Genomic DNA, 12367 nt, shown 5'->3' on the forward strand with positions numbered 1-12367 from the left:
CACGATGAATTGAAAGTTTTTAATATTACTTATCTATTAAACGGAACACCTTGTAATGCCGTTCAGTTTGAAAAACTATCATCAAAATCGTTACTCTTCATAAAAAAATAAATCACCTTTATCACTGAAAATAAAATATATGAGCAGCTGATTGACAAAAATGACGCAGCAACATTTTCTCGCAAATAACGAGGACTTCAGTGAGGCAGACATAATTGAATAATAAGAGGGTTTACAACAGCAACTCTGCTTGAAGGCGGATACCTAATGATTCTTAAAAGTTCATGGAAGTATTAAACAGATGTCCAACAGTAGGATCAAGTGTCCAAATGTTTATTATTATTATTGTTCGTATCCTTATAAGAAATTTCTGTACGTGCCGCTATATGTGTCTACGATCAAGATGAAGTTTCACATTTTTAATATTATTATCATTCTTTAGTGTTCATGAACATCTTGGAGTACTAATGGGTTTTACAACATATTTCTGTACTTGAAATACACGTACAAACTGCCTATTATTTATCTGAGGTGCGCAAAGATTTACCCCGTTTGTTTTTTCTATTTTATCCTTTACTTCATTCTATATCGTACGTATTTTGATTCGTTATTTTTTTTTTAAATTCTATTTTCCGATACAGACCTATTACTATTTTATTTGCCAGGATACTTTTAAGCGTAAAAATTTCTTTTAAGCATAAAAATAACTGAGTTCAGAAAAAAAAATCATCTTCACATTTTTTACTTGATATTATAAGCGGTCTGTTGGTTGGCCAGTCAAGAAGTTGTCACTAGGCCTCTAAGTCCCTTTTAAAGTTTGAGGGGTCGTATTAGGCACTAGCGCAAAGGCCTATGCTGGAATCAGAACCCACTAGTGGGTCCTGGCTGGAATGAAGCCAGCGTTATCTACGCAACTAAGAAATAGGACGACTTTACACACTAGACTTTCCTACTAAACTCAGGTTATTAAGAATCTTATCACAGGTCAGGCATGCGCATTACTTGAACAATAATAAGCAGGATATGAAACACATTTCTTCTGGGAAATGTTTTTTCAACTAATACTTTATGAAATAGGAAATTGCTGCAACGTGAAAGGGAAGCAGCTGCAAGTGAAGCCTAGATTTTTGTATGACTGCATAAAAAAATTATTTAAAATTTCATTCAGTCTCCATTGCTCCAGTTATAAACTTCAGTACAACTCTGGCGTACCTAAAATATCCACAAGCATCTTTTTGTATATTTAATCACAAGGGAACTTTATGCATTGATTCAATTCACCGAAGGTAGTCTGATATCTAAGTAATTAAATAGTTTTAGATATATATGAAAAACATACGTAAATCTGAAGACAAAAACACCGAGTTAAAACAGCGTAAAAGGCTGACTGGCCGGTAGGCTTACATTAGACTAGCGTCACAAAAACAAAGGTCATCGTCGCCGAAGAAAAAAATTTGCAAAGCAAAAGTTTACAATAATAATAAAAGAAAGAGAAATCAGCAGTAAATTCCTGAAGTCACTAAACCCAGACAGGAAAGGGAAAAGGAGGGTGGCAGGAACTAGTGCCAGTGCCAAGTAAACTGCAGAAAGCACTGTGGAAACGATGTAATACACTCAAAGGCGTATGTCAATTTGACAGGAAATACGTACTAAGAGCACTCTCTCTCTCTCTCTCTCTCTCTCTCTCTCTCTCTCTCCACATTCATCTGTTAAGTTAAACCAACGGCAGAGGTTTTGGGAATGAAGATATAATGATATATATATATATATATATATATATATATATATATATATATACACTGTACATCCGATACTAACTTTCCAAAGAACCTTTGACAGCATATAATACGGTCCAGGAACGGGGAAAGAGGGAAAGGGCAAACAGTAAATGTTTCTGGGGTGAATCCAAAGTTTTTCCCGCCCGGATTTACGAGAGCGAGGTCGTGCTTGGCGATTTAAATTCAGAGGCAGATGATAAAGAAAGAGACGTGTACGTCGTAGGCATAAAGTTCCTGCGCTGAATGAGAACAGAGAGAGCATATCGTGGAATGTTCTGAAAAAGGAAAGATATTGTCAGAGTTTGAGTTGGTGGAGGGAGTATGGAAAAGGAAGGTGGTGGATATACTCTCGCAAAGAGCAGTGCCTGGAGGTATAATTGATTATCAAATAGTCGAAGCAAAAGTGAAAATAGAAGGTAGCGTACGGAGTACAGGAAGGGTTTAAAAAGTGACGAAATATGTAATCTAGATGGGTGTGCTTGGGAACAGAGTAAAAATGGCATATAAAGAAATGATGGATATAAAGAAATAATGGAAGCTGTATAAGGACAGTGCAAAAGCAGGCAGTGTTCTTGGGTATAATTGTGTAGGAAGAAGATCGTGGACAAACGTTTCATGTCATTTTTAATGTACTAGTACAAAGAGAGGAAGACAGTTTCTCACTTCCCATAGGCTACACAGAAGTCCATGAACGTAGGAAAATACCTGAATGCCAAGGTAAAATTTTGTGAGTCTTGATATCATATTCTTTTGTGCTAAACATGAATTTCACCGAAGTAGCTGAAAATACGATTATAATGACTGGATCAGATTTAGGAACTTTTAGCCAATACATGAGATTAAAGACTCCCTGATAAAAAATTGCATCAGGAAAAATACAGAAATGTGCTACCCAGGCCACTGCTGATTACCACGGCCCAACGTGAAAGAACTGTAATTTATTACAGAACGTCATGAAATACCGGTGGTCGACGAAGAATTGAATGCAATAAAAATAATAATTGCAAGAAGGGCTGTACCAGTGACTACTGCAGAACAGCTTCACCCAGAATTTACAGGTGTCCTGACCCAAAGTCATCTTTGGTGATTACGATCAATACCGGCCCCCAGAGAGATGAGTGACAGACGACCAATGTCATAATATAAATTTCCTTGTTGAGTAAAGAATTTCGAATTTATCAAAAACAGCCATATCAGTAACCCTAACGAATCTCTTTAGGAATGCCTAGCCCTATACCAACACAGAAACCAGGATGCCAGTTTCAAAAACCACAGACCAAACCAAGTCTAAAACCGTGGGAGGGAAATCTTGCAGTTGGGAAACAATTGTGAAAACTGAGCAAAGACTCCAACTTCTGATAAACTCAGACTGTCTCAGTTTCTCTACAAAAAGTCATTGCCTAACATACAGTCATTCTCTTGTTACATTTAGCTCTCTGCACATAAATATGAACTAGCTAATGGCAACAGTCAGTCAGTGGAAAGAGTAGAAAGAGGAAACGAGACCAAGGCATGGAGAGAATGGTAACGAATATAATCAACTATAACGTAATGATACAGGAAAATAATCCAAGAGAGAGAGAGAGAGAGAGAGAGAGAGAGAGACAGGAAAATAAGAGAGAGAGAGAGAGAGAGAGAGAGAGAGAGAGAGAGAGAGAGAGAGAGAGAGAGAGAGAGAGAAAGATATTCCGTCAAGTCATAAGGTTCACTGACCTTTTCTGTAAGCCAAACAGAAATCCCGTTTCCAGTCACCTGTTATAGCAGGAATATTCACCATTAGTAAGATTTAGCAGCACATATAATCTAATTCAGAGTACTGGCGAAACAGCTGCCCAAGTTGTGAGTTTAAAAAAGCGCTGCCATTAGCAACGTGAGGACGGAGAGCCTACATCAAAACGTAATATACCGGCTGTAAGTTACGTTGGAATAGATTTTATGCTCATTTACACATTATTTACACGCGCGTAAAAAGAGGAAGACTAAGTAGGGTTCCACCTTTGTGGGGCGATGAATCAAAAGTACCTGAATGTGGAGTAAGAGCATAAAATTTGGTAAAAATAGAAGCTCAAGTCACAACATCACAACAGAGTATACATATACACCCCATCCCACCCAAACACACACACACACACATATATATATATATATATATATATATATATATATAGTACAAACATATATATACACATATACTTATATAATTATGCACACATACATATACAGTATATATATATATACACACACACACATATATATATATATATATATATATATATATAAATATATATATATATATATATATACTCTCTCTCTCTCCAATTAAACAGTAAAAACCAATTAGCACAGCACTGCATTAATAAAAAAATGTAATCGCTACTTCTCATGTAATTGGTTGTAAAATACGTTTCGCTGAAGGATAATACAATTACAATATCAAGATAAACGGAAAATACTTATAAAATAGCAAACGCGAGGGTAAATAGGGGCTTTTTATCTGTGCACAGATCGCAAGAATTTCATTACAAACTTTACATTTACAGCTGTCAGTTTACCTGAACGAACTGTCACTTGATATATTTGCTTATTCTAATTTTCCTCACTCACTTGGGGCCCTTGAGAAAGGGGGTATGCAATGAACAAGTCATACATGGAATGTTCGTGCTAATTTCATTCAGAATTTGATTTGAATGATGCGATTACATATAACACACCTATTAATGAATTACATATAACACACATATTAATATATGCGAAGGCATAAACATAGTTCTTACAATGTACTTCCTGACGAACAAAATCGTAGTAAAACTGGATTATGACTCCATTTCTAAATTATACTAAAGTTGGATTATAACTCCGTTTCTTTAATGACTTTTAAGAGTATTAAAGGCTTGGTTTAATCCAGTTTGTAGACGTTTACACTAAATTATACCTAAGAATAAATCACACGATATTAAGAGCAGTACTGGTGCTGTGCTTCAGAAGTGACCATTATGAACACTTTTATTAGTTAAATAATGAAGTCTGATAACGTTACCTGAAGTACCATAAACATGAATTTCACTAATAAGGTAGATTATGCTACAACTGCCTTAGACTTCAGTAACACTGTATATCCGGGAAAGAAGGACCTATGTGCCCTGAAAATGGCGGAGATGATGTAACGGCCGGCTACATTTGCAGACACGTCAACAAGTTCTGCGATGTATATCACTGTTATTTAGTGGAACCAGTCGTAGATAAAGCTGAGAGGACTCAAACGGACATAAAATTGTCTCTTGATGACGAAATGAGAAAAACAAATCTAGAAAATTGTCTTCTAATGCCTCTGTGAGAAGACAAATTCAAGGGAGTTGGAGCCTTAGCCGAGGGGGAAGGGGAACCCCTATAAATATGATTTTAGTGGTGCGGAGACGTCTATTAAATTACTGAAGTGAAGAAAAAGACAATTATTCAAGTCCGAGAGACAAAGAGGAGTCGCAGACGTCGTAGAGAGTGACTCGAAGTCTGTGTTTGTGCAACATTTTATTTCTCCGGGACGAAATGCAAATGCAGAGGAAGCCTGAAGGGTCAGAGCTTCTGACGAAGCTTGAGAGGAATGCGAGCAACGAGAATCATGGAAGAATAGGAAGAGAGATAAAGGCTTCGGGAGTTACTGAATGGAGAACGGACACTAAAGGAAGATATAAACAAAGGAATGGAAGGATAACTAATTACCAAGAAGCATAAAAACTAATAAATGAGTAAAATTAGATAAAAATCAATGACAATTATAGCATAATATGGGATTCATTACTTTAGGGAAAAAACGCTAAGGATGATGTAACCGAATGAAAGAAAAGAGAATCAATTAAAAGAAATGCAGAGAATTCAATAAAGGAGCAGAAAGTAATAAAATTTGGGAAAAGCAGTAAATAATACAGAGTATCCATACAGTAAAAGATCTGTCAGCCATGCTATGCTTTTAGAGTCAACTTTAATACAGGACTAATAATTACGTTTTGTAAACTAGAAACTGCTACGTAACTTGAGCGGTGTTATTCAAATGAAGAAGTGGTAATTCTTGCACTAAATTCATCTTCTAAAGTGTTCTATGAATTTTCTCTCAGAGAAGCTAAAAGTAAGCCCGGTTAGACTCAACCTAACTCTGTGTTAAAAATAGATATTTTATGTCGTTTTTATTCCGCCAACAACAGCAACATTTATATACTTTTTTCTGTCAGTAATTCGATGATAGCATTCTCCTTTCATTTTCTTCCTTTCCCACATATGAAAAGAATTGCGCCTCAGGATGAAGTACCGTTATTTTTATTTTCTAATCTCACTAATGGCTCTACTGTACATCTATCTGATATATTTTTCAAAGATATAACTACAAACATAACTCTTCTCAGGTACAGAGCAGTTTTTTCCAGAAATATGCAGCGACAATGGTTTATTTTAGAGATTTCATCTTTTTAGAATGCTAAAAGCAAAATACATTTATCAGTCATTCTTTTCATTTACGTTGAAAGAAGTATATGATACATATTTATTACAAGTTCTAGGGTAAAGCAACGCTTGAAGATACATGAAGCACATTCTAAATAAATACTGTCTTTCCTTTTAAAACCTTTACATATCTCTACATTATTTTTTACTTTTTGCAACTGAAGTATGATGGCTGTTTTTTTTTGCGGATAGAACGCTGTACTTTAAGGAACTTGGTGACTCTAAATCAGAAGCATAACACTGTGAAGTACAAACAGAAATAGTGTTCAGTTTGGCTGAAAAATATTAATGGAGGAATAGAATAATTAACGTCAAGCAGACTTTATGGATAGGTGAGGAAAAACAATGCCTTAATCGAAGGTATCTGAGGGTAAGATTGGGCGTCGAAGGAGAAAATATTGTTATAGCGACCGTGTCTTGCCCAAGGGTGAAGAGAATGACAATGAAAGGGAGAGTTTACGGGCAGTTCTGAAAATGTGCTTAGTTTGTGTATTGGAAAGTATGGAAATTTACTGAGAAAGGGGTAGATTGCTGGAAATAATTACTTCATTTCCATAGAGGAATATTTATTTGAATACCTTGGAAAGAGGAAATGATAAGTACTTTAACAGATTTGTTGCATTTTTCAGAGCAGTGTTGCAGGCTTTCTATTCACTTTCATTATATATATATATATATATATATATATATATATATATATATATATATATATATATATATCTATATATATATATATATATATATATATATATATATTTGTGTTCAGTCCTTGCCTTAGTTGGTCCTGCTGCAAAATAAATGAAAAAATAAAGTTGGCGGATGTAATCCTGAGAAGGGGAGTGGCTGGAGATATATCTGGTCATTGTCTAGTTGAAACAAAAGTGAAAGTAGATATAGGTGTTAGGTGCAGGGCAAAGGTTGGGAATTTGGCTATAGTTGCAATAAAGACAAATAGGTTTGATTGGAATGAGATGGGAGTAGTATATGAGAATGATGGGAAGCAGATTAGGGTTAAAAGAGCTGAATGGAAAGAGTGTATGAGAAGATTGCTGACGATAATTCTTCAGTGACGGTATATGAGGCGGCTAACGTTAGGAAAGATTTTAGCAGGAGGGACTCACTCTTGATTTAGCAAATTCAGGTTAGATTATGGCAGTGAATACCCTTGCTTAGTTTGCCCTGTTTGTTTGTTGACAATATATACGCAGTTTTTAAGATTTATGTGACTTGTAAACATGTCCTGCTTCTGTGTATGTAAATTAGACAAACGTCGTCCTCTAGAGGAGTGACACAAGTAAAGACTGCGTCGAGTTTTCTGTACTGCCGCCACAGCGTATAATCAAGGTCAACAAGTCAGATTTATCTTTCTGGTGGTCTTGGTATAGTGCCGTGGCGAGCCGCGACCCATGAAACTTGGTGGCAGACCCATCCTCACTGCTGCTAGAAGCACGATTACAATAACTTTAACCTGAAAACAAAAATTGAGGAGGGGCTGCAATTTGTATGTTTATTGACCAGAGGTGATGATCAAACATGGCTCAATTTACAGCCCCAGCTCATAAGTTTTTAGGATCTGAGGTGACAGAATAAAATGCACGGACAGCAAAACAACAATAGTTTGACAAAACCAAAATTCATTGTTCTTTCTATGATATACAGTATAACCTCTGCAAGGCAATTAAAAAAGTAAACCAATATGAAGAAGAGCAAAAATGTGACAATGAAGGAGAAAACACGGAAATTCGGAAAGATAAAAGGGTTAAATGAGGAAGGAAAGCGGGAGAAGAGATACAGACACAGAGAGAAAGGAAGGGGAGGAATAGGAATAAGTAAGAGTACCGAGGAAAATGGGAAAAGGGAAACGCAGGGAGTAACTGGAAAGAAATGAAGTTTTTTCTAATAAAAATACGAAAATATGTAATTGGCTATGCATGCGTTTGTTTGAATATATATGAGAAAGGGGAGGGGAGGCATATTGTTGCCAAAATGACGATCTGGCGTTTTACTTCATATTCATATACTTACATACACACACACACACACACACACACACACACACACACACACACACATATATATATATATATATATATATATATATATATATATATGTAAACCTATTTATATTTGTATATATATTTTATATGGATGATATATGTGCATATATATATATATATATATATATTTACATATATGCATGCATAGTTTATCTGCACACACACGCACACACACACATATATATATATATATATATATATATATATATATATATATATATATATATATATATATATATAGATATATATTACATATTTTGTATATATATATATAAACATACGTTTAGAAATATTATAGAAGTGCATATATACACATATACATATACAATTTATATTATATGCATGCATACAATTTGCGCAGTTATCCACGGCATATACAAACACACAAATCACGCTCATACAGAAACACGGAACTATAATCACACACAATCATACATCAAAAGCAGGACAAATGTATATTTATACATATATACAAATAAATTAATATCATATGTATGCATACAATTTGCGCAGTTATCCACGGCATATACAAACACACAAATCACGCTCATACAGAAACACGGAACTATAATCACACACAATCATACATCAAAAGCAATACAATTGTAAACCGCGATAAAGAACGGCAAAACAAAACCCTTCTCCTCTATAAGAATGACAAACGACCGCTGATAACAAGGAGCGGACGGGATAAAAAGGGAATGTTAACGAGCGTTGATAAAAAAAAGGAGAGAGAGAGAGAGAGAGAGAGAGAGAGAGAGAGAGAGAGGAGAGAGAGAGAGAGAGAGTCGTAAAGAACACGCAAAAGAAAGATTATATAAATATTTTTCCCCCTCCTTATCCTCAAAATATCTCGACAAGGGACGTGATTCATACAGGAATATATCTTCCCGCGCGCGCGAGTATATGCACTTTTCTTTTGCGCTTCTCCACAGGCATATGTTAGCGTGTTTACTTTTATCTGTGGCCGTGTGGCTACTGGCTGCTGCGCACACCTTGAGAGTTCATGGAGATTATCAATTTTGTTTGTCTCTACTTATACATAAATACATACAATATATATTATATATATATATATATATATATATATAATTTTTACATATGTGCTCTTTTCCTATATTTAGAGAGGATGTCCTATTTGGCAAAACATCCCGGCTTCTCAATATTTATACAAGGGATGGAGTTGCTAAAGCTCAAAGCCCTTTTTGATATTCTTTGACTATATATATATATATATATATATATATATATATATATATATATATATATATATATATATATATATATATATATATGTATATATATAATATATATATATATATATATATACATGTATATAATTATATATATATATATATAATATATATATATATATATATATATATATATATATATATATATATATATATATATATATATATATACTATAAGCCTCTTCCCTTTTAAAGTTCATGCATCACCGCACAACGTAAAACACGGACACTTTAATCTCTCTCTCTCTCTCTCTCTCGATGATTCAGAAAGTCGCGCAGTATATATGCGACCAGGTGAAGCTACAGTGTATATTTCATTTCCATCGAATACGTCGACGTTTTGAAAACAAGACTCAAAGCGAATCCTGAGAGCGATGTTCATCTTATGACCTTGTTTATTTATTTAACTCAGGAAAACAAAATGCTTCCTGTGTATCTATTTATTTATTTATTTATTTTTTATTTTTTGATAGGTTCCTCTTTGAGACGGACGTGATGCGAAATGTTCTAGTTCCTTACAATTTATTTTATTCTGTTAATGTTATTTTTCTCATTATTTTCATTTGCCCCCCTTTTTTTTTTATTAAAGTTATTCTTATATATTTTCTGGATAATGATAATGTTAATGTTCTCATTATTTTTTCCCCTTTTTATCAAAGAGATTCCTTCATATTTCTTTTGTTATGTTAATGTTAATTTTCTCATTATTTTCTTCCCCCACCTTTTTATTAAAGATGTTTCTATATATTTTCATATAATGATAACGTTCATTCTCTCATTATGTTCCTTTTTCCATTTTTATAAAAAAATATTCTTTTATATTATCTTGAAAATGCTAACGTTGTTTCTCTTTATTTTCTTTTCCACGTTTTTATTAAACGTATTCTTATATATTTTCTTGACTGTGTTAACTTTCATTTTCTCACTATTTTCTTTTCGACCTTTTTATCAAGGATTTCCTTATATTTTTCTTTAGTGTCGAAGTTCATTTTCTCATTATTTTCTTCTCCCCTTTTTTTATCACCCATTATTATCATCATCCCATTCTTACCACCAATTAATTTTTTCTTGATTATGCCAGCTGAGAAAACGCACACACCAACACACACAAACACACACACATAACACACACCTGGCTTTATCTTCCCAAACAAATAAAAATGAGGCGGCGATAAACGGTGTAATCTTTCGGGGCTTTAAAGGGATTTTCAAACTATGTACCCAAAGAGAATTTCAAACGAGGAGTGAAAGATCGCCACAATATGTACCCTGTGCAAATCCTAAGTCGCCTTTTCCTGTCCTAACTGTTTTTCAGGATACGTGAATGAAGTACCATTTTTTTCGTTTTTTTACCTATTGGTACAAATGGTATTTCTTATTATCATACAACTTTGAAGGATAAGGATTTCAGGATATGTGAACGAAGTACCATTTTTTTTTCTTTTTTAACTATTGGTACGAATGGTATTCTTTATTATCATACAACTCTGAAGGATAATTTCAGGGTATGTAAATGAAATAACTTTTTTTCTTCCTTAACCATTGGCACAAATGGTATTTCTTATTATCATACAACTCTGAAGGATAATTTCAGGGTATGTAAATGAAGTACCATTTTTTTTAACTAATGGTGCAAATGGTATTCCTTATTATCATACAACTTTAAAGGATAATTTCAGGGTATATAAACGAAATCATTTTTTTCCTTTTGTAACTATTGGCACAAATGGTATTTCTTATTATCATACAACTTTGAAGGATAATGATTTCAGGATATGTGAATGAAACACCTCTTTTTCTTTTTTTAACTATTGGTACAAATGGTATTCTTTATTATCATACAACTTTGAAGGATAATTTCAGGGTATGTAAATGAAATAAATTTTTGTATTTTTGTAACCATGGTACAAAATAGTATTTCTAATTATTTTTAAAGGATAATTTCAGGGTATCTAAATGAAATGCCGTTTTTTTCTTTAGTAAATATTGGAACAAACAGTATTTCTAATTATTCACTTTGAAGGATAATTTCAGGGTATGTAAATGAAATATAATTTTTTCTTTCGTAATTATTGGTACAAAACAGTATTTCTAATTATCACTCAGCTTTGGAGGATAAGGATTTCAGCATATGTGAATGAAATACAATTTTTTTTCTCTTTTCAACTATTGGTACAAAACAGTATTTCTTATCATCATACAAATCTGAAGGATTAGGATTTCAGGATATGTGAATGAAATATCATTTTTTTCTCTATAGTAAATTATTTGCACAAAATAGTATTTCTTATTATAGTTCAGCTTTGAAGGATAACGATTTCAGTATATGTGAATAAAATACCATTTTTTTCTTTTTGCTTAAGTATTGGTGCAAAATGGTATCTCTTAGTATCATTTAGCTTTGAAGAAATAGGGATTTCTATGGCCAGTTCACTGGCAGAGATTTTGAATGTTCATGGTTTTGTTTTTACTATTAATTTTACCTTCAGCTCTGTTCATTTTAATTTTTGCAAAATATTTATTTTTCTAATGGAGGAGGTGTCGAAGAAATGTGTTGTTGCGTGCGATACCGCTGATTTTTCAACAGACAATAAATTTATCAATTACTTGGCGACTAGAATGTTTATCTTTTGAAAGACGCTAAATTTTTCTTTTGAACCATCTCTTTATGTTAATCTTCAGTTTTATTTTTGATCACTTATATTCATGCAATTTCTATATCTTTTTTAATCTACTTTATTTACTTCTCACCATTCACTAAAAAAAATTGGCTCTTGAGAAGAACTTT

This window comes from Macrobrachium rosenbergii, chromosome 17 (assembly GCF_040412425.1).
Source record: "Macrobrachium rosenbergii isolate ZJJX-2024 chromosome 17, ASM4041242v1, whole genome shotgun sequence".
NCBI classification, from domain to species: Eukaryota; Metazoa; Arthropoda; class Malacostraca; order Decapoda; family Palaemonidae; genus Macrobrachium; species Macrobrachium rosenbergii.